This window comes from Halichoeres trimaculatus, unplaced genomic scaffold (genome assembly GCF_033239565.1).
Source record: "Halichoeres trimaculatus isolate MK-OKI-2021-1 unplaced genomic scaffold, fHalTri1.1 fHalTri1_scaffold_22, whole genome shotgun sequence".
Lineage (NCBI taxonomy): Eukaryota > Metazoa > Chordata > Actinopteri > Labriformes > Labridae > Halichoeres > Halichoeres trimaculatus.
Window position 1 is genome coordinate 19,146,015 of NW_027437200.1, and position 19,535 is coordinate 19,165,549.

The following is a 19,535-nucleotide window of genomic DNA, read 5'->3' on the forward strand; positions in this document are numbered from 1 at the left end:
ATAAGACTAAAGGAAAAAACAAAACAGAAAGAGCTGCTTGCAATTTTATTACTTTATCACTCTGTAAAGATAAAAGATGGGGGAAAAATGAAAATAAAAGGGAACGTTGAGAAAAGAAAGAGAAAAATAAAATTAAGATAATTTTAGAAGATACAGTTGCCATGAGTTTTGCTGCTCACCCTGTTGGGATTATAATTTGCATAACCACACATATACATATATACTCATTTATAACTGACACACTCATTCAGCTTATCTTTGTAGAAAACGAGTGTAACACAACGACTCTGGCATTAACATCAGTATCTTCATAAACCCTGGTTTGGATTTCCACGTAAACACAACTTTCCATCAGGAAGCTGTAATAAGTGAATCCCCATGATACTCATTACAACGTAAGAGAAGAGTCTGAGACGCTGGCTGCTACTGGAGGTTTAGTTTCCCTCTGCTTTCCAGCTGATTATAGCGAAGCTGTGGGTGAAGTAATTCTCCAAAGATATCATCAGGGTTTTTTTCTCAGTTTTTATGAAACACGCATTTCGCCTGCAATTCCAGGATGTAAACGTGTACATTTATATCTCTGTAATTTAAAAACCCTGAGACATTTTTTCCCTCCTTCCTTATTATCAGCAGAGGAAGGAGCAGACCAGATTCAATTTGAGCAGAGGTAGTGGATCATGAAAGCATTTCACCATTCGGTAACAAATTTGATATCCGTCTGGAAGTCAGGACCCAGAACGGTGGTGTTGTCAGAGAAAGTAAATGTTGCTTTATTTGCCATTCCAACTCCAATTTCACATCATCGCTGAAACTTTTTTGATCTTATCACTTTTTCCCTGACTTTCTCGCCCTGTAACACTTCCTGGTTAATCCTTATAGATCTACTAAAAAATTGGTCTTATGAAATTCAGATCAATTACACTTAGAGAAGAGGAGGTTTTCAGGAAATAGGGCTGAGGAAAAGGGCAAATCTGATCTTTGTCCATTTACTCCTTTTATAAGATCAAATGTTTGGAGTGTCAATAGCATCTGCAGCACCGTCCTGTTTATATTCCATTACTTTTCTCATGGATGAAACTTAATCATATTGACGGGGTCTGTTTCATCTCTGTCATCAATAGCGGGATTGTGTTGTTCGATGTCCGGCTCGCGCTGTGAGAATAATTGCTGCCAATGCATAAGCTGGCTGCAATAAAGACACTATTGAATTTCCTCACTAGTTTTTTCCAAAATTGATTTTTTTTTTCCACCCTCATATCAAAAAAGTGAGAAGAATGAAACAAAACTTCTCTCCTTACAGAGTGAGTTGGCTCATTTCTTTACAGAATCTGTTTCCCTCGGCTTCAGAGTTGACTTTTCTTTTCTTTTTTTTTAATCCAGGGTCTTGACCTCTTCTTTTCTTCCCAGTTGTAAAAATTCTGCTGATGCACTGAGCTCGTCTCTCTCAGACCTCCAGCTTTTGGAAAGAAGTCAAAAAAATTACCCATGAAAGCTTCCTCTGACTAAGAATTGGCCAAACAATGTAGCGCTTCAAGCTAGCCGCTAGTCTTTACCTTCAATATTTGGTTTATCCATCTAGTAGCTAATTCTTGTCTTGATTTGCTACCAGCTGGTTGCTAACTGACCATTTACCCTTTTAGCATTACCAGCTAGCCACAATTTTTTTTTTTAATCAAAATGTTTGGTGTTACCCTTGGGTTTTCTGTTTATTGCTAGTAGCTAGCTGTTGTAACCATTTGGGTTTTGCCCATTTGTCACTGCTTGCTAGCTGCTGATTTTTATTCACCTGTTTGTCGTAACCATCTTGTAACTAACTCTAGCTATTTGCCTGTTTGTTGCTACCAGCTAGCTGCTGTCTTTCTTTTTGTCATGTTAGTGCTACAAGCTAGCTTCTTATCTGCATTTTGTTGTGTGGTACTACTACTTAGTAGAATTATTTCTATTGATGTTTGTGGTGAGCAGCTAGCTACTACTTAGTGCTACTAGCAAGCTGCTTATATCCTTGTTTTTACTTACTGGTTAACCGTCCAGTGAAAAACTCTTTATGTTATCCTTTTTGTTCCTATTGCCTTTTTAGTTCTAAAATCTTGCTACTATTTTTTTTATGTTGAAGTTTTGTGGAACCACCTGGTTGCTAACTCATTCTGTTTGCCTGTATGTATCTATTTGCCTTAAAGGGCTACAGGCTAGCTACTTTTTTTCTCTTTGGGTTTACCATCTAGTGGCTAGCTCAATCTGTTTAATGTCATTGCTACGAGCTAGCCACTGTTTGCTGCTATTAGCTGGAAATTACTTTTTAATGGGTATTTAAGCACTACCAGTTAGCTACTATTTTAACAATCCGGTGGCTAAATCTTTATTTGTTGCTACCAGCTAGCTACTCGATGTAAGCCAGCCTTTTCATGCTACCAGCTGGGTGCTATACTTTACTTAACAGTGATGTGGTCATCTGGTTGCTAACTCTTTCTGTTTGTATCTATCTATTTGCATTTTAGGGCTGCATGCTAGCTTCTTTTGGGTTTACCATGTAATAGCTAGCTCATTCTGTTGAATGTCATTTGCTACCAGCTAGCTACTAATTTTTATTCAACTGTCTGGTGAAATCATTGGGTTTGCTGCTTGTTGCAATTAGCTAGCAATGACTTTTAAATGGGCTTTTTAGCATCACCAGTTAGCTACTGTTTTAACAATCTGGTGGCTAACTCTTTATTTTTCACCTGTTTGTTGCTACCAGCTAGCTACTTGATTGATTTAAGCCTGCCTTTTAACGCTACCAGCTGGATGCTTAACCTAATGTAACAGTTTGATGTGGAAATCTGGTTGCTTACTCTTTTTATTGTCTGTTTGTTGCCTTAGCTACTAACTTCCTGTTTGTTTGTTTACTTTTTTCCTCCTGATCCAGGTTATAACCTCCACTGTTTTCTAGTTCCTTTGTGCAGCATCTGCTTATATACTGTGGATGTATAATTGTGAGTCTCTAACCTCTACGCCTTTAATAAAAAGACAAAATTAAATAAATAAAAAGACGCCTTTGACCCAAGGATTGGCCAAACAATGCGAGCTGCTTATGAAGCACTATTTTTATTCCACAGTGGCTCCGGTGTAATTAAAGACCACTTCTCAGACTGAAAAGAAACAAGTGCTCCCTTCTGCTCTTCAAGGCAGCCCTTTGTTCTTTCCTTTCACTGATATTTGCTCCAAGACTTCTTTTTTTTTTTTTGCTCCTTCTTCTGTAGCCCCTGAGTAAACTCCACACTCCTATTTTGTAAAAAAAAAAAAAAACAATTACACGACATAATCAATGTGGAGTTCTCCTCACTTTCTTTTCAGAGAGAAAATATCACAATACTGAGGCTACCATGAAGCAGTGTGTGAGAAGACTGTTTTTTTTTTCTTTGGAGACTCTAAGCTCTGAGTTTCTGGGAGAGAGGCTCCCATGGCAGCCGAGTTGATTGACGTTTGAGAAGAGGAATTGCTGGGTTGTCAACATCTGTGAGGAGCAGCTGACTGTAGCACAGCTCTATAGCTTTAAAAAACATGTTTTCAACTGGATTATGTTCGACTTGAGCTGTGTTTTTGATTTAATTGGACATTTTGAAAGACTTATGCTGTTTGTTTTCTACACAGAAAACGAAGCTAGCAACTGCTCCTCAGCTGGAACGTGTAAGCTAGCCTCATTACATCATCCGGATTATGACCTGGATGTAATTTCAGCTGTGTGAAAGACTCATTTGGCTGATTATTGTTGTTTACAAAGAACAAAAGAAGCTAGTTAACTAAGCTAACTTGCCACTAGATGGGAAAGGAAGCTAGCTTGTCTAGTTTTTCTCCACATACAAGAAAATTTAGGGTAGTGAATTTATGTTAGCTATCCTTTTTTTCTTAGCTAAAACTTTGGTAAAACTTTGAAAGTTTGGTTTCAATTATTTTAGCACGCAACATCCATGCTAATGCATTTAAACTTACATTTTTTATGAGCTGCTAGCTACTCATAGCTAATTATTTGCTGCCTGTTCCTCGATTACAGTTTTCTCTAAGCTAACAAACTTGGCTGACTGCCTTCTATGTCGAAAATATAAGCTAGCTAGCCTAGCTTTGAAAGAACATTAATGGCTGTAAGTAGCTTATTTTCTAGTTTTCAGCTATTGCTCTGATTTAAAAAGTGCTAAGCAGCTCTTACAGCTGCATTGTCATAAACATAGCCTGTTTGTTGGCTACTTAGCTAGTTTTCAGATTTACATTCATAATTTCATTTAGCAAGTCTCTTTGTTTACTAGTAACTAGTAAGCTAGTTTAAAAGACTTATACTTTTCAGTGCACACAGGTAGTTGGAGCTAACATGGTCGACTAATTAGTCTACAGAAAGTTCAAGCTAGCTAACTGAAGCATCCCCTGTTTTCCTGCTAATTCAAGTTCACACAATGCTAATTTTCCTAAATATTGTGTTTTTGCTACATCGCTGAAAGGCTAATATAAGTTAGCTTTCCCCTTTTACTGCTTTACCAGTTAGGGTAGCAAAGTTATGCTAGCTGTCCCCTTTTCTTGGCTAAAATTACGGTAAAACATTGGAAGTTTGGTTTCAGTTTTTTTAGTTGGCAACATCCATGCTAAGGCATTTAAACCTACAATTTTTAAGAGCTGCTAGCTACTCATAGCTTATTATTAGCTGCCTGTTCCTTGATTACAGTTTTCTCTTAGCAAGAATCTTCACGCTACAGAAACTTAAAGCAAGCAAACTTGGCTGACTGCCCTCTGCGTCGAAAATATAAGCTAGCTAGCCTAGCTTTAAAGAACATTAATGACTGTAAGTAGCTTATTTTCCAGTTTACTGCTATTTCTCTGATTTACAAAGTGCTAAGCAGCTCTTACAGCTTGCTACTTAGCTAGTTTTCAGATTTCCGTCCATAATTTCTTTTAGCAAGTCTCTTAGTTTACTGTTAGATGTTATCTCGTAGTAAGCTAGTTTAAAAGACTGACAATTTTAATCCACACAGGTAGCTGGAGCTAACATGCTCGACTAATTAGCCAACAGAAAGTGTGAGCTAGCTAATTTAACTCTGAAGTATCATCATTGATTTACACTGTTTTCCTGCTAATTCAAATTCACACATGATAATTTTCCCAAACATTGTGTTTTTGCTACATCGCTAAAAGGCTAATATGAGTTAGCTTTCCTTTTTTACTGCTTTAGCAATTGACTAAATTAACTTTAAGTCTTGTAATTTTGATGCTGTTGAACTTTTGAATTTTGGTGTTTGCTTTTTTGTTAAAAGATTTGTGAAATTATAAATATTTAGTAGCATAGCTAACATTTGGACTCACACAGTAACAAATCCCAGCTTTCTGCTAATGCTTTTAGCGCATCCCTCAAAAAAGAAACTGTGTGTGTGAAGCTGCTTTTGCTGTAGAAAACACTTTCTTCTATTTAGTATCAGACACAGTGTTTTAGCACTTCTGTTTCTTTTTCTGGCGATAGCAGCGTGTGTGAATGAGCTCACAAGTCAAAACAAACACCCAGGATGTTGTTTCCGTCTCGGAAATCTTACCTGATTTCAGTTTGATTTGCTTATTTTGTCTCTTAGAGGAGCTGTCTGGCTATTTTCAACCAATATCTGTCTCTTCACCTGCCTGCCTGCGTTCCTCCTGTCAGAGCTTGTGAGAGCCGTGGATAGTGAAGCATCAGGTTGGCAGGGTGCCTGGAAAACAGCAAGAGGGGGGAAACAGACAGAAGTACAGAAAAGATGGAGCCAGAAGAGAGGAGGACAAGTGAAAAATGTGATAGCGGCGGAGGTGCCAGGGGAGTCCGACACTGCGAAAAAAAAAAAGGAAAAAAAAATGAAAGCGGGAACAACAGGACAGAGAGCGAGGCTGGAAATAAAAAGCGGAGTGAGTAAGATGTGTTTAACCGCGGGAGTTTGTGTAGGAGTGATGGGAGACCCTGCGGGGCCCTGAGGTAATCTGCAGGTTTAGCGCGCTAGCTTTCCAGGACCTTGCAGGTGTGCTGCAGCGGAGATGTCACAATAGTTGTTTTTCCACACACAAAGACGTAGAGGCACACAGAGAATAAACAAGAACCCATAAAGTTCCTCTGCAGATTGCAGCCCCGCGGTCAGCTTCTCACCTTGTCATCTCCAAATTTACCTATTTCAATAAAAAACAAGCTACTGCCTCCTCTTTTCCCTTTCGCTTCCTCTCGTCTGGAGCTGTGTTCGCCGGCAGTATTAATGAAATATCTCTGTAGCAGTGTCGTAAGCAGAGACCTGTAAACACCATCTCTCATTAAGATAAAGAATACGTCGCACACAGGCAGCCAAATGTCCTTGGATATCTGTCTTCATGCGCTGTAGACTATTTCATCAGATGCTGCTTTGTGAGCTGTCATTCCTGGTTTTTGTTTACCCCCATCGTGACACACACTTCCCTCGCAATCTCTGACAAACTTAGACGAAAAAGGCAAAGATTTTTATATAGATTCCTGCGCTGCGGCTGCTCCCGGTTCGCTCTTCCTCTTGTCTCTTCCTATTGCTCGCTGAGAGATGAAAACAATGAGATTTAATCATCCCATTCTCCGCTTGCAAACAATTAGATTATGGCTTTGTTTTCTTTCAATTTCATAAGAGAATCTGACACCATTCTTGCCCGCAATACGCACTCATACATTATGGAGATGGCGGAGCGTGCTTCTGCTAATAAGAATTGACAGGAGCTACTGCAGAAATAACAAGAACAGACTCTGAGAGTCTCGGGCCCCACCCAAAAACACTGCGCCCGCCACAGACACCAACGCATGCACACACACACCAGCGTCAACACTCTACAGCAGTGGGACATCCACGAGACATCCTCATCAATTATGAAGGAGCTCTGAGTACCATCCATTACACCCAATCAGCTGGAGAAATCACTGTTTTACCACCATTAGCATTCCGCTATTCATTAGGAAACCACACACACACACAGACACGCAGAGGCTTGAAAACGTGCACACACATGCAGACAATGCAGCCGATAAGCCAGGATGAATATGGAGGAACCAAACGGTTTCTCAGAATGCAAAAGAAACCAGTTCTAGTCCCTAGTTTATTCATGACCTGAATAGCATGCCTGCACAAACAAGCCCCGGCTAATGTTAATTAAGCAGAAAAAAGGCTTGTTAGCGCGCGCGAGAGAGAGGGGGAGAATGGATTAATCCAAGGACGGCTGCAAGGAAACGTTCGATTGGAGTCGGGAGTTATAAGGAAAACATTGGCAAACTTTCATGCTTCAAAGAAAAGGAGAGTTTTGAAGGAACAAAGAGGGGGGGGGGAAATCAGAAGACAGGAGGATTTAGTTTCAATAAACCGCCAGATGAGCAGCGCCAGGCGGCTTGCCATTGTATTTTTGGCGTCGCCTTAAGCAGTGGTTCCAAAAAAAGGGGGCGATAGATCTGGAAAAGGGGTTCAAAGATGACGCAAAAAAAGACTGAATAGAAAGAGAAACTTAACCAAAAACCCAAAATCTTGTGATGTGAAGGTTTATTTCCCACTTCATCATTTCAGGCCTCGAAAGTTCTTCAAACCAAACCAGCGTAAAATGTTGGATTAGCCTACGATACCAAAAATTCTTCTTGAAGCTTTAAAAATCTTTAAAAGTAACGACTGTGCGCTAGTTAAAAGCCATGGTGCATTTTTTTAATCTAGCCACTGGGGGCGCCAGTCTGTTGTGTGTATGTTTCGAAGTAGTGGTTTATCATAACACATAAAACTACTCTCAGAAACCTCTGTACCTATGAATAAATAAATAAATAAATAAATAGATAAATAAATAAAAAAGTCATAAAACTAAGTTTAATAATAATAACTAAAAATAATAATAACTACTACTACTACTACTAATAATAATAATAATAATAATAACAAACAAAAATAATGGAAAAAAAACATATAATAATAAAACAAAAATAAAAAATAAAAAATTATAAAAGATAACAAATAATCAAAATAAAAACTTAAAAAATAACTTAGACTTATTATACATCAAATAAAGTTAAAGAATGATACAACACATCTAATGAAAAAAAAATAACTAAGACTAACTATACATAAAATAAAATTAAAAAAATGATAAAACACAACTAATAATAATAAAAAATAAAATAAAGAAATTAAAAAAAAACTAATAATAAGTAAATAAGGATTCTTTTGTTTGTTTGTTTTGGTTGTAGTGTTAATTGCAACTTCAGCTCCCCTCACTAAGCATGGCTTGGTAAAGTCATGATGTATTCCACTATTGTTTTCAACATGTAGTCTTTCTATGTACAGTCAAAGCTAGCTAACAACTAAGATTGTCAGTTTCTGCTTTAAGTTTGCTTTCTAGCTAACGTTAGCCAACATATGCTAATAGCTATACTATATGACATACCATTTGATACTTGGTGTATGGGCTTGTCCTTGTTTTGCAGTTTGACTAAAACCAACCAAACCTGATGCTGTAGCAGTGAATGATGTAATGACACTCGTCGTAATGATAAGTGGCGCCATCTACTCCTGTGGATGAATATGACGTGACACGACTGTCAGGTCATTAAGCTATTGATCCTTACATGTCATTCATTAAGCTCCAACAAATGGAAAGCCAAAGCCAAGATTCAGGACCAATGTGCTAAGCATGCATACCAGCTAACTGCATCAGTGTGGTGGTCTGATAATATTGACATGTCTTTGATCATGACTATATCTCTGACCATTTTAAACCGCCTAATCTATTTCCCTCTGAGGCACGTTCATCAGATACTCGCTTGTAACCTGGTTAGAAAGAGTGAGGATCAATTAAAGAGGAATGCTGAGCTGACAGGACCAGGAGCCAAGATAAAAGATAATGGATGGGGAGGAAGTCAATTCTGTATGCCTGTTCCCACCAGATTTTGTAAATAAAAAAATAAAAAAATAATAAATTAATTATTAAATTAGGAAGATACACATTTTTTTCTTTCTTTTCTTTTCTTTTCTTTTATTTCTTTCTTTTTCTTTTTTTTAAAAGAAATTTTTGTCAAAACAATGAGTTAAGGAGTCAAAACCATGGAATAGGAAAATAAAATAAAATAAAAAAAATAGAATAATGAGAAACTAAGTTTAAAGATTCAAAATTATGAGAAAAAAAGGCAAATATATGAGAATCAAAGTCACATCATGAGATAACAAATCAAATTACAACATTAAAAAGCCAAAGTTATGGGATACCAAGTTGAATTTAAGAGGAGGAAAAAATAAAAATAAATTTAAAAAAATTATAAGATTTAAACTTTAGTTGAGAGATTCAACTGACTGAATGAGATTTAGTTTATAAGATAAAAAGTCTCATTTTGTGAGATATAAAGTCAAAATCATGTTATAACAAGTTTAACTTAACAGCTAAAAAACAAAATGATAAAATATTTATTCAAAATGAACAGGTAAAAAATTCAAAACTAGGACAATAATAAAAAAAAAACCTCCCCCCAAAATAATTAAAATAAATAAAATAAAATAAAAGGAATAAATAAATATGTAAAATATTTAAAAAAAAACTTAAAAAAACAAAAAACAAAAAAGAGACTCAGTCCAAACTGTAGGATAAAATGGTAACATTATAAGATACCAAATTAAATTTATGAGTTCAAGAACATAAAATTGTGTGAATAAAAAAAGTCCAAATAACGAGATAGAAATCTGAATATAGGTGATAAAAAGAGTAAATTACAAGATTTTAAAATTCGAATTATGAGAAAAAAAATCTTAAGGATGTGATATAAAAGTCAAAAGTGTTACATAAAACGTTGAAATGATGAGTAAATAAGTTGAAATTTTGACTTTTTCGTTTACACATGCCCTTGCGTTACCGTTTTGTGTCCACTTCCTGTTGCAAAGTTGTTGCAGTGTCACAAATGGCAGCAACAGCTTTTTAAGGCAAGTTGACAATATCAATCTTACATTATCAAAGTGTATTTTGGATCTACAACTCATAGCTGGTAGCCCCTTTTTTGTAAGAAACTTTTTTTTTCATTTCAAAAATTCATTGAGTTTCCAAGCGTAAAAGGAAACATCACTTTGTGTGGTTCTGTGCTACGCTAAGGCGAGTTTTCTGACAAGGACGCTTCTGTGAAACCAGTCGTTTGTCCTCTCTTTCTTCTTTTTCTCAAAGATCTGTGATACAGATATGGTCAGACTAGACAAAGGATGTATCTTTGAGCTAAATGAGGCTGCAAAGGGTTAAAAGAAGAGAAAAAACGAGCAATGCATCGAGTTGTAACGAGTCTATCATCAGAGCCTTTCTTTTTATCCGTCCCCTCTGTCTTTTTCCTTTTCGAACAGAGTCTCACTAGAGCACTTGGCCCTCACCCTTGGTCTATCTCGATCTCTTTTATATCCTCTAGTGGGGAATCAACCACATGCACAATTCAAAGCCACACAGGTGCGCACACACACACAAGCGCACACACATTTTGTGGAGCCGTGGGGCTCAGAGAATCTCCTATCAGCGCGGCGTCGTCTTTCAGGTGGTAATTAGCAGTCATTGTTGTTCTTCTGCTAATCAGAAATCTCACACACCAATGAGGGTCATTATCTCGCCATCAGGGGAAAAAAAAGACCAGCCTGGCTCGGGGAGGATGTGTGTGTAAATGTGTGTGTGTGTTATGTGATATGTGCTGTGATAGAGTTCAGAGTCTTATCAAATAAAATGGGGAGATTGGATCTTTTTCAATCATTTGCATATAGAAGGGCTTAATATCAATTATGAGATGAAATGCTGTGATTGTTTCTTCCTCTGGCTAATTGCGGCTTCAGACTTAGAGACACGTTACTCTGAAAAAAGCTTTGAGGCGAGCTATAGTGTGAACAAAGAAGCGCTGGAAATGGTTCAAAGGGTTAAGCAAAGCTGAATGTAGTAAGAATGGAAAAAAAGGTGCATAAATTATCCAGTGGCCTCCAACAGCAGAAAGGAAGAGACGTCTCCTGAACAAATCCAATCATTTCAACCACGATTTGAAAAAAAAAAGGGAAAATAAAGATAAAGTTGAGAGAATATCAAAAGAAAATCTTCTTCTATCAGATAATTTCAAAGGACATATCAGTGATGATTCTGCCTTAAAGATGATGTAGCTGAAGATGTTACACTGACTGGATAGTCAGTCGAAAAAGTGAAGGATGATTAGCTAAGTGCTAGCACAATGTTGGCTACAAGTTTTGTTTGTCATCTGTCATCTGTTTCATTTACTCTGACTCAGTTGAAGGCCTGGGTTTTTAAATGAGGAACATTAAAGGTAGGGTCTGTTAACACAAATTCAAACTTGGCTCCTCCTACTTGGCTCAGTGCCAGCAGCAGCACACACCCACAGCCTCCGTACGTGACTACGTGAACACACTCACTTGCTTAGCAACCACCTGCAGCATCACATTTCTTCGTAGGAGAGACTTGAGAGTTGTGCACCAGACTTAGCATGTTAGCACAAGCTAATCACGGGTATTTGACACGTACCTACACAGTAGGAAGCGAACTTGCATCGCTCTCCAAGTGACAGTGAGTAAACAGCTTTATCTGTTTGGCGTTTCCTTTCGCTTTGGTTCTGTTTTTTCTTTCTCCATGCTACATTTGCTATCATAGCCACCAAGAATAGTTTCCTCCACCCCCTAACCAATGCACAAAGTCACTCGGGTGCGCTGTGAAGAAACTTCCCAACACAACCAAAACATCAACATACAGGCTGGGGAGAGGGTTCAAGGCTGATACAGACACTGACACACATGTATAGAGGCCCAGAAGTGATGATTGAGCAGGATTGAAACCCACATTGAAATCCTACCCCCTGTTGGGATCAGGATAATCCTGTTTTGTTTTTTGTTTTTTTTTAATCAAAGTTATCCAGATCCTACTAAGAAGTTCTGAACAACACAAACTGTTGGTTTCATCTGGATTACAACTAGGATTGGATTATGTATTCTAATCCGATTGGGAAATCCTTCTTTCCCTTATAAACAACCCACTTTCAGGATTTAATCCAATCCGATAACCAAAATCTGAAACTGGCCCCATGTTCTAAATTGCCTGGGCTGTTTGAGTACATCCTGTATGGCACTACATATCTAAAAATGAATCATGTGCTAAGTCAAACAACATGGCGATTACGGTAATCCAACTCACCTTTTTACTCTCTAACAAAAGAGAAAGGGTGGTAACCAGTCCAGGTCAGCCTGAGTGGTCTCAACAAGCTCAACTGTTTAAATATGGACATAGTCTTGGCGATGTTACCACTGGTTGCTATAGAAGTGTCAAGAATCCAAATGAAGGCAGCCGCCATGTTGGAAATGCCGTTCAAACAATGTATTCAACATTTTTTTTTTAGACCACTGGCAAGGAAGCGGACTGGATTCAGCCCTAACTGTGCCAAAGAGTAAAACATCATTCAACTGTTAGCTTCAACATAAGAAAAACAGGCGAGTTGCTACTGAGCCGCAGTCTAAGCGGACAGACCCTCCAGGTTAGCCTTGCTAGCTTCCTGCAGAGCCGTACAAATGGATTTCTCACTCCAGGTGCTGTAAGGGCAGCCCGCTGATGAGCAGCTCGGTAGATTATGGGTAGCGGGGTAGCCTGTACTTTTCCCCGTTTTCAAACAGTCAAGACTACAGTTGAGCAATTGAGATAATAGCTGTTGTTTGAACCAGGTTGCGAGGATTGTGAAAATTGACATTTTTATATGGGCTTAAATGTCTAATTCTTGGCCTTTAGACCTGGCCTCTAGTGGACACTTGGGGAACTGCAGTTTCTTAGCCTTGTGCCTGAGCTACAGTTTACAATGACAGAATTTTGAGCTTGGCCATACTAAGCTACTCCTTAAAGAAAGATGCTGGATTTATAGACAACATGTTTATTGGTCACATTTTTAATGTTGACACCTTACTAGAAACTGGAAGTGAATTCTGCCGTAGCTCGATCTGGACCTTTCATGTTTTAACAGCTCAATAAATAAGTTATAAAGTCACTCACATCTAGTCACAAACAATACAGAATTCGCGCAACGCAACAACAATGAGACACCTGAACTCTTTTATTCATCGCCTAGAGTGTACATAGACGGTTTGTCAATAATTAAGTACACAAAACTCTATTCAAGGACACGAAACTTCAGAGGACGACTGCTCCGCCGCTCTGAAGAGACACCATGCATCTTTAACAAGCAAATGTTTAAATCTCTTCCAGTTTGCCATTCCTGAACCCTCCGGTGTTGATAACTGAGTTTAGACCAAACAATCTTTAGATGAAGGTTACTGTGAATGAACTGGTTTTCTTGATTAGAGGGGGATAAATAAATAATGGGCCCGGAATGAGGCAACAAATTATGCTTGTCTCACCAATTCAAATCAATGGTGTCCAATCTATATCTGTGTCCTTGGGATGGTGGGGTTTGGAGAGCTTGGGGGCATGATGGTGCAAAACAGATTGCTGACGGTCTTGTGTGGGTGGTTGCTGGTCAATCCAGGGAGCTGGTTGCTGCTTTAATAAGTTGGTCAAGGTCCCACACGTGAATGGAAAACCGATACAAAGTCTGGGTACAGGGGTCAGGATGGAGCCGAGCTAACGCACTTTTTTTCAATGCAAAAAGCTTTGGTATGCAATCCTGCTATTTCCATTAGCCACATATTTCTTTCGTTTCCTTCCACACTCTTCTTCTTCTCTGTGAGACTCCTGTACTTGCTCGCTTGGCAGTGAAAGGAGGCAGCCAATTGGACCATGGTACGCAGAGGTCGGCGCGGCCTCCCATCTCATTCCACCTCTGGAGTGGATTACTAAATGGAAATGACCGCAGGGTTCTCAGGGTCCGCCCTGATCCGCTCACAGCTCAGTCCCCCTCTCTCTGGCAGCTTCCAACTCTCTCTGTATCTAAAGGTGCTGAACCCTCGCGAAAGCCGAGAGACCCTCATATACAGACCGGCACACCTGGGTTTAGAATCAATCAGCTCTGGTTGTATCAATAGTGGAATCATACTTCTACACCGCGCTGCAAATTTTTGAAACGGGAGAGACAGCATTTTTATTCTCAAGGATTAAACTTCAGGATCTATTTTTCACTCACTTATTGGAGGTCCATCAAGTTACCAGACTTGCAAAAAGCAGAAGTTCACATAAAATGCTGCAGAATCAAATATATTCCTACTTTCAGTGACTGCCCTTAAATAGAGCTTTTCTAGCTAAACATGCACTTCTATCTAAAAATGAACAGCCAACATTTCTAAAAAACAATATTTTGTTTAAGAATGGAAGTTGAGGCGAGGCCAAAAGCCCAAAAGTTTGAAAGCTAAAGCTAGTACAAGTTTGGGTCAAAAAGACTAGCAACAAGCACAACATATCACAATAAAATCTTTGAAAGCACAATTTTTGTTCAACATAATTCATGGCAAACAGCACTCAAACCGTTGAGAGCTACACTGCTAATAGCTAGCATTCAATCACTAAATTAGCTGACTAGCATAATCTTCGTCTTAGAAAGCTATAGCTTGCTTGAAGGCCATGGCTGCATTAGCTACTAGCATAAAATGTCTGTAACATCCACATCACCTTGTAACGATGTTGATTCAAAACCTGGCACAACTTCAAAAACACCTTCAATCAACTCACATGCACTTAGTTTATGGCTAGTTAGCCTCTAGCATCATGGATAGGATGTGATTTAAAGCTTTATTTGTTGCTTTTGGCCAACTGTATCTACAACAGCAACATATTTGCACAAGAGTAGAAATTCTCATTATAACCACTACTAGCATAACAAGCCCAAAACTTCCAACATCTACATCTTTAAATTACTAAATTAGCAATTAGCTACTTTTCCGCTTATAGTGTTACGCTGTGGCTAGTTGGCAAAAGACTACATGTGATCTTATTTACTGCCTCAAGTAAGCCCTTGCCATGACACAAGGCTTGGATGGTTGAAACCCAACGAAATTAGCTCCATGATAATTTGGGCTAAATTAGCCTTAACTAGCATTGCACAACAAAAGCACAGGGTTTGCGCAAAGTTTCTGGTATTTTATGGCTACGTTAGCTGTTATGAGCACAGGGCTCTAGCAGCTAGAATTCTATCACTTAATATACTACAACTAGCATAACGATTATGTCGTGGCTAAATACCGGGGATGCACTCTACTCTCAGAGGGCCAATTAGTTGGAGACTAATTAGTCAAAAAATTAGAAGGTTTGTTGGCAAGAAAACCCATTAGTCGAACGGCTATTTAGTCAAAAAAACAGAGGGCCTGTTAGTCAGAAGTTCAGTTGGTCATAAAGTCGTAAGGCTTGTTACGTAGAAGGCCCATTAGTCAGAAAATTAGAGGGCCCATTAGTTGGAGGCAAATTGGTCAAAAAATCAGAAGGCTTGTTGTTCGGGAAACCCATTAGTCAAAAGGCCCATTAGTCTGAAAATCAGAGGGCCCACAGGTCAGAGGTCTGTTAGTCAGAGGGTCTGTAAGTCAGAGGGTCAGGTAGCCATAAAATCAGATGTCTTGTTATGTAGAAGGCCCATTAGTCAGAAAATTAGAGGGCCCATTAGTCAGAGGCCAATTGGTCAAAAAATCAGAAGGCTTGTTGGTTGGAAAAGCCATCGGTCAAAAGGCCCTTTAGTCAGAAAATCAGAAGGCCCACAGGTCAAAAGGTCTGTTAGTCAGAGGGTCAGGTAGCCACAAAATGAGAAGGCCTGTTATTTAGAAGGCATGTTAGCCAGAAAATTAGAGGGCCCATTAGTCAGAGACCAATTATTTAAGAAGGCTTGTTGGCCGGAAAACCCATTAGTCAAAAGGCCCTGTAGTCAGAAAATCAGAAGGCCCACTAGTCAGAAGGTTTGTTAGATGTTCAGTTAGTCATATAATCAGAAGGCCTGCTATTTAGAAGGCCCATTAGTCAGATATTTAGAAGGCCCATCAGTCAGAAGGCCTGTTAGTCGGAGACCAATAGGTCAAAAATCAGAAGGCTTGTTAGTCAGAAGACCTGTTGGTTGGAAAACCCATTAGCTCCTAAAGGCCCTTTAGTCAGAAAATCAGGAGGCCTGTTGGTAAGAAATTTAGTTTGTATTCGGTTGATACTCTTGAATCGAAACTAACTTCTGACTGGTTGGGATTTCTGGTTTTCTGACTTAGGGCCATTTTGATTATAAGGTAAGCATACCCCAATATCAGAAAACTACATCTCTGAATTTCTCAATTAGCACTTAGCTTTGTTTATGCTTGTAGGTATGCCTAGCCAGTCACTAGCCTCAAACTTTTTTGTCTTTTATTTTTCCTTTTTTTGGCTAGGGTTTGGTTAGGTTGACAGAAGAAAATAGCTGTGATTGTTGTCGTAAACAGAGAAGTTTGTGAATAGAAATCCGTCTTGGTTTCCAAACAGTGCGGTCACTAGCCGAACACGGGCCGTGTTATCACTTGGGTGACCTCTCCATCTGGCGACATCCCTATAATACCCATAACATAGAAATATGAAAATGATCTGCAGCCTTATTCCCTTTCCATGTTTAATTGGAATGTTTGACATTCCTGTCTTTATTAGCTCTGCGGTGACTCACCCCCTCTGCCTCGACCAGGGGAGGAAAAAAACTGATTGAGGTTTTAAAGACTCAATCCCAGTTGGATTGCAATTGCAGAGGCTTTTAATTAGATAAAGCTTGGCTGGTTTGAACGTATACTTTACAGCCGTGTCAGGCTAAAAGGGTCCATGTGTCGTAAATATCACCCAAGACATTAATAGAATTGAGATTAGAGGGCAGAATGTGTGGATCAGCGTAAAAAAAGGCAGCCAGCAGTGGGACGACTTCATGCAGTGAGCTATTTATAGCTGCTAAAATGGACGGCTCCATTAATATAAGGCTTACCCTTTCTGGAAATGTAAATCAGCGGGGCCACGGCTCGACGTGTATGTTATACAGCTGCAGTATGTCAGACTTAGCAGTGCCCTCGCTGTGATTTACAGTACGCTGGCGTAGAGAAAGATTTCTTCATTTCTGCGTGGACGTTTGGTGAGTTTTAAGTCAGTGTGGACGTGTCCGTAAAAAACGACTAAGAAGAGGAATCTGTATCTTTATGGAGCTGAGACAAACGTTAAGACCCGTCACTCATCCGCTCTTCATTTCTTCCCTTCAGGTCGTTTTATTCACAGCAAGACAAAGCAAGCGGAGAGAGATCAGATTGCGGCTTCGGTGGACACTTCCACACGGCTGATCAATAACTCCACATTTCAAAAATGCATCAAATTATGTCTACGTTTTTTTTTTAAACCACAGACTCTGAAGCTTAATTGAGAAGCATCTCACGTCCAATCAGAGGGCGCATGTCTGTTCTTTTGAAATAACTTGTCATTTCCTCCTCCTCTTTCTCTAAAGCGTATCAGCCCCCTCCTCTCTGTCTTTTCCTCTGTGTCATCCCAGCACACAGCTCAGGCTCTCTGCTACTGTACACGTCTGCTCGTACAGGCTGTGTGATTCACAGCACACAGCTAAACAGAGGCAGAGGAGTCCTTCTGATGTGTAACTTACCTTGAAAAGACGGCGAGAAAACGGCGGTGTAAAAATAATCCTTTCAAGTGAAGTTTCAGGAAAATGTACGTTTTGCATTTTCAAGGTTGAGCTGTATCTCTACAAATGCTGTTTTTTATTTTTATTGACCATTTTTGAAAACATCCTGCACAGTTTTGGATGTTATATTTATAAATACTTACCCAAGAATCCACAGGTTAACGTTCAGTTTTGAAGCTATTATAAGATAATCGATAAGTACGCATACGTTTTGGGAGCCTGATGTTTTTTTGAAGCGGGGATACATCTTTTTTAACGTGGGTATAAAATCATAATCCTGGATGTTCAAACTGAGCATGTGCAGATTTTCAAACTGCTACTTATTCATATGGTGTAGAAATCCAGTTGTTCTAAGCAGTGTATCTAAAAAGAACCCTTAAAGAGTGGGTATTATGGCATTTAAAGAGGGGGTATTAGGCCGAAACAGTGCTTGATGTTCAGACAGAGCATTCAGATTTTCAAACTGCTACATATTCAGATCAGGATCAGAAAAGTATTAATTTGCCAAGTATCTCAAGAGTACAAGGAATTTGACTCCAGTTTAACTACTCTCTCTCAACTGCAATTATTAAGAAAGGCCCCTAGAAAAAAATAGAGCTTAATTAGTAAGAAAGAAAAAAATAAATAAAATCAATTAATTAATTTATTAATTAATTAATAGATACAACAAAATCGATTAATTAATTAATTAATTAATAGATAAAATAAATCAATTAATTACTTAATTAATAGATAAAATAAAATCAATTAATTACTAGATAAAATAAAATATTTTTTTTAAATGTTAAAATAAATTAAAATAAAAGTAGTCAAAAAAAACTGTGCAATTTGCAATCGAGAAAATGAAACATGAATCTATCTCTTATTGTTGAAAAAAAGTAGCATGAGACTTAGAGAACTAATGAGATCACCCCTCTGATTGGACAGACCTCCAGAAGGCTGGCCAATGAGAAGGATGGGGGTTTGTGGAGCGGGGAATCTTAAAGAGACAGCAGCTAAAACAAACCTGGAATATGGGGTTTTCTGAAACAGCAGTGTGAGAAAAAATAGGTGTTTCCAGGGGGGCTATAAATCGTGTAAAGTTATCAAGGGGTAACAAAGGAATAGGATAAAGCCTTAAAAAAATGAAGCATTTACCCCTGCTTTAAAAAAACATTAACGAAAATCCTTTGGGTGCAATGTTTATGCTTTGTGAAATCACTAAGACTGTGTCCAGATAAAGATACTTTAGGGACACCAGAGGGACTGTATACAGCCTTGAAAAAGGAGAATACTTGGGGTGTAGATGGTCTTTCTGGGACCTATCTGACCAGGTCTGGGTCTTGAGTGGGTGATCCAGTGTTGAATCCAGCCTGCTGCCTCTTTACAAATGTCATCCCCCACTCTCATCCCACTGTCCTTTACTATCTGATTAAACCCAAAAAGAAAAGTATACCCCTGCTTTAAAAAAATCAAGCAAAGTACCCCCGCTTTAAAAAAAAAAAAAAAAAAAAAAAAAAAAAGCTATCTAGCAGTAGGAAAATTCACTAAGACTGTGTCAAGACTGACTGTATAAAGCCTTAAAAAAAGAATACCCCTGCTTTAAAAAATTACAGCATTGTAGCCCTGCTTTAAATTAACAGATACAAATTGCATGTGCATCACCACACCTTTTCATCAACCAGTAGGTAAAGTCACTGAGGCTGTGTCCATGAATATAGTTTGAAAAAAGTTTTTAAATTCAGGAATATAACTCCTCTTTAAAAGTAGCTCAAATTTAAAATGAAGCACAGCACTTCAGTGGAGTATTTCCCCCCCACTGCAGCCACACAAGCAGCTACCTCTGCACAGTAATCTGGTCAATGTCGACACATAATGACTTTGCAGTGCTCTCTGCTGAACTCTCTTACACCATATGGTGACCTTGGTGCACTATAGGCCTCGAAGGGACGTGGAAAATATGCTGGCTGATACAGACACAAAGGACAACTGA